General features: G+C 34.0%; 1 protein-coding gene and 1 long non-coding RNA gene across 2 annotated transcripts in view; one reads left to right on the top strand and one right to left on the bottom strand.

Moving 5' to 3' along the window:
- Positions 1 to 2,663, bottom strand: part of LOC106873767 (uncharacterized) — a 20,006-nt gene extending 17,343 nt beyond the window's left edge. Inside the window, exons 1-2 of the long non-coding RNA XR_001409912.2 lie at positions 2,370 to 2,663; positions 1,684 to 1,759 (exon numbers count right to left, since the gene is read on the bottom strand). This is a non-coding gene — a long non-coding RNA (uncharacterized LOC106873767). The remainder of the gene's footprint in view (positions 1 to 1,683; positions 1,760 to 2,369) is intronic.
- The window catches only part of LOC106873766 (metal transporter CNNM4), a 108,885-nt gene that overhangs the window by 74,074 nt on the left and 29,978 nt on the right, over positions 1 to 4,833 (top strand). The gene's annotated exons all lie outside the window — the stretch shown is intronic.

The raw sequence follows: 4,833 nt of genomic DNA, 5'->3' as shown, positions 1-4,833 counted from the left end.
CATTATGTTCAAAGTAGCTTCTGGAATGTGTTGAATTGATGCAGTCTGTTGCTGTCTTTTTAAACCAGTTGCTTTCTTTCCCCAGCAAACTCTCTTCTTTGGAGGCATAATCTATGTACATATTAAACAAAACAACAAAAGTTATAATAGATGGCAGGGTCGGTAGTTTTCACATTTCGGTAATTTTTCAGAGTAACACCCGCATGATTACCTAGCCCTAACCCTAATCCTAACCCTAACCCTAAACCCTAACACCCTAACCCTAATCTTAACCCTAACCCCTAACCCTAACCGTAACCCTAAAAACCTAACCCTGACCCTAAAACCTTAACACCTTAGTGAAAATTGTGCGGGTGTTAATCTGAAAAATTACCCACATTTCTAATGAAGTTCACTGATTTGCAATGTATTGTCCTGTCTACATAAGCTCCGTAGTTTGTATATTTACAAAACATTGACGAACACAAGTTATATTGTAGTGAATGCTTGTGTATACGTGCACGTGTATGCGTGTGAGAGAGAAGAGTGAGAGAGGAAGAGAGAGAGAAGGAGAAAGGAATAGAGAACAAGAGCAATGAAGAGAGAGAAAGAGAGGAAGGGAGAACGAAAGACAGTTATAAAATAGCAATGTGTGCGCGTGTTTATATAAGAAACACACACAAACTACATCTTAGATCTATAATGTTGATGTGTTTATGTGTATGTTGTTGTCACAGATTACGTATGTGTGGTTGTGTGTGTTTTTATGTTTCTATGTTATGAAAAATAGGTAAAAAAATACTAAGAGGAGACAAGGACGCTGAACAGGCAGACAGACAATGGTCGAAGCAGAGAAATGGCAATAAGCCCTAGATGACCAGGTCACGTGGATAGTTAGAGGTAGAGGGATAGAAGAAAGCTATTTAAATGGGAGAGAGGAAGAAGAACGAAGTAAGAGTGAAAAGGTAGATAGAAGGAAAGAATAGTCTTAAACCAAGTTAATTTATGACTTTGTATGTATCACTTTCTGTCTCTCTCTCTCTCTCCCTCTTTTACTCTTACTCTCTATATTATATGTTGTGCGCATGATCGATGTGTAAGAACGCCGGTACAGGTAGAATGGAAGAAATATAAAAGTTGCTAGAAACAACAGCCAAATCTCCCTTAAATCACACAAAGTAAACGGAGTTTTAAAAATCTAATTACTACACTGGAAAGTTCACATTGAGAAAATTCCATTGATGTAAAAATTTTTACGAAAAAGTGGAAAATGTGGATTTCTATAAACTTTTAAAAAGGCTTCACACAGACACACAACTTCAGCTTTATATATTAAGATAATAAACCTTCTACAGGAATTAAGCTTGTTATATTCTTTTATTCTTTTACTTCTTTCAGTCATTTGACTGTGGCCATGCTGGAACATCGCCTTTTAGTAGAGCCCAGGACTTATTCTTTGTAAGCCTAGTACTTATTCTGTCGGGAATCTTTTGCCGAACCGCTAAGTTACAGGGACCTAAATACACCAGCACCAGTTGTCAAGCAATGGTGGGTGGACAAACACAGATATACATGCACATACATACATTTATACGTACATATATATATACATATAGCTCAAGGCTATAGTGGAAGACACTTGCCCAAGGTGCCATGCAATGAGACTGAACCCGGAACTATGTGGTTGGTAAGCAAGCTACTTACCACACGGCCATTTCTGCGCCTATAATAACTGAAAAATTATTATATTCAACAGCATATTCAACCACTGATGACTTCACTGGATAATTAAAATATAAATAAAAATTACAGAAAAGACAACCTATTTATTCATTATATTAAACTCATTTATAGGAATTTACTTTATTATATAATAATTTCAAAATGATTATAATTAATAATATATACAATTATTGATGACTGCACTGGATAGCTAAAAAATAAAAATAACAAGTAAGTTAATTAAATATCTATTTATTTATTATATTATACCCTTTTAGAGGAATTGAGATTATTAAATAATAATTGAAAAATTATTATAATTAATAATATATACAATTCTTGATGATCTTGGATAATTAAAGAATAAAGATTATAGATAAGAATTCTATGTAATGCTTAATCAAAGTTTAGATACTTTACATTGCTATAATTAATTATCTATTCATTATATCAAACACTTTAATAGGAATTAAACTTATTATATAATAATTAATTAAAAAATTATTGTAATTAATAATTGAAATATTTGTCTTTCTAAATTTATAACATCATCTTAAAGTTAAGTGCCCATTAAAATTCAGTAAAATTAATTTAGATAACATCGGTTAGGATGTGAAAATAATTGATACATATGTGATAGTAATATAAACAAAGGTAGTAAGTCTTACATTAAATTTTGTTCTTGCACTGGTAAATTCGCTGGGTAGAGGTTTGATTGTGGTAGACTGGTTAGTTTCATTGGGTAATTAGGGTGGGGTGAGTATTTTTTATGTCTGGGGTTCCTAGTTTGATTAAGCACATTTTTTTCGCACGTGCGTATTCAATTTGTTTATATTCTGCGGTAGGTTATCACCGACAGTGAAGGTGGAGGGGGGTAATTCTAACAGGGTGAAAAGGGAGCTAACTCCTACCAAATTTTTATCGGACAAGATAAAATGTATTATGGCTAATAATTACCTTATTGCTAGAGTTTAGGAAGTTCTTAGCGCTAGAAGGGGCCCTATGTATGTGCAAAATATATTATTATGGAATGTGAGGAGCGAGTGGGTTTGCGGGGTGACTATTTGTGTGTAAGTGCTTAAGGTGTTTCCTAGTTAATTAGACTTATATAGATGAGTATTCAAGTTTGGGATTATGAAAGGCATAGAGGCCTGTATGAAGACAAAAGGGGCTATTCTACCGGTATTTTGAAAATATATAAAGGTCCACATGAAGACAAAAAAAATGTTTTCCTCAAATTTTCTGTGCAGAAGGGGTTGTTTAGCTGTAAAAATAGCTAGGCAGTCTGATAGACAAAGATCGCAGCGTCTATTTGAGGTGTTGTAGGAGGTTGTTTTTGCGAGTATTTGCCAGTTTAAACTATAATCTTTTTTTTTATCCTTAAGTTCCCAAATGTATGTACTTAGCCCTGTTGAGTTAGCCTTATTCCTATTTCTGAAGCTCGATTGGTGTGAATTATATCTGAAAATTGTTTGGTTCTTAGTGGCACCTATGTATGATTTCATCTGATTATTTGTGTGGACATCACATTGGTAAACTACGTTATTTTTCTTGCATCTATTTGAGAAATGGCACTTTGTTCTATCCCTACAGCTGCATAAATAATTAAGTGTATCTTTGTCCGTGTTGTATTGTGGGGGGCAATTATTATTCAGGTCTGTACCTAAGTTAGCAGGAGGCACCGCGTTAGTGGGGGGCTTATTTTTATTGTTCACAATCTTTCTAGTTTCATAGAATTTGTCAAGTTTTTATTATTAATTGAGGCTATTATTGTGGCTGATTTATTAGTCAGACTGTGACCTATTCTGATTTTATTCCTAAATAATTCTGTGTATTTACTATTAACATTTATGTCTTTGTCTATGATTTTCATTAATGAGCAAACTATATTTGATTTGAGGCACATGGTGTAGGGGATTGCAAGTCAGATATTATCGCTATTTTGTTTATTTTTTGTGTTGTTTTTCCTAGTATAGAAGCTTCCCTCCTTGTTTGTGATTCCTGTGAAGTTATGGTTGTATGTATCTTGGTTATATCCATAGTTATGTTTCACTTTCATGTTGCTTTTGTCTGTCTTATTGGTTTTATTATCGTAGGGTTCATGTGGGTTCAAGGGCCTAGTTTTTTTGCTATTAATAGGGTTCATATTAGTTCGTTGGGTGACTTTAGTTTTATTGATACCGATGTATAGGTTTATACTATTATTTTTGTAGCTGATGTTATTTTGGGACTTATTTGTGTACTTTGCGTTATTAGTTTTGTTAATATTGTTAATCTTATTTAATATCAGTTTGTCAGTATTAGTGTTGCGGTTACTTTTGTTGTTGTTAGTGGTTTGTGTATGGGACTTGGCGTTGTTCATATTGGTGTTATTTCTATTGGGGTTACCCGTAATTATCTTATAGTTGGTGTAGTTTGTGGTGGTGCATGGTGTGTGGTTGGTGTTAGTGGTATTAGTGAGTGGGTTCCTGTTATTTGGGCTACTTAAAGGATGATTAGGGTTAAGGTATTTGATTTTTTGTTTAAATCCTGCTTTTCCTAATGTGGAGTTATTGGTTTCTTTATGTCTGTTAAAGACACCTATGTTAGACGAAAGGCGTGATATTCTATTGCTAATGCTATGTACTAAGTTTCTCTTAATAAAGTTGGGGTGGTTACTTGCAGAGATTTACTTAAACCATTAAATCGAAATGATCGTAAATGCTACCTTCATCTCTGCTTTGTTATCTAATTAAATTAAAGGCATATCAGTGAAAACTGCGAGTTTCTCCTTGTTATTACATCCATTTTCTTCTCCTATATAACCCAAACTATGGTTTACCAACTGAACCACCTGCTACCATACAACATTACAAAAGACTGTACCTACCCAGGTATTAACCAGGAGTGACTTTGGATTTAATTATCCCTTAGAGGTATTAAACCCCTTAACTGATACCTACACACACTATATATATATATATATATATATATATATATGTGTGTGTACGAACAGCCATGCTACATGGCAGTGAAACATGGGTTGTGACTGCTGAGGACATGCGTAAGCTTGCAAGGAATGAAGCCAGTATGCTCCGTTGGATGTGTAATGTCAATGTGAATACCCGACAGAGTGTAAGTATCTTGAGAGAA

This window comes from Octopus bimaculoides, chromosome 18 (assembly GCF_001194135.2).
Source record: "Octopus bimaculoides isolate UCB-OBI-ISO-001 chromosome 18, ASM119413v2, whole genome shotgun sequence".
NCBI lineage: Eukaryota > Metazoa > Mollusca > Cephalopoda > Octopoda > Octopodidae > Octopus > Octopus bimaculoides.
The sequence above is the reverse complement of the archived record's forward strand: the minus strand, read 5'-3'. Positions and strand labels throughout refer to the sequence as shown.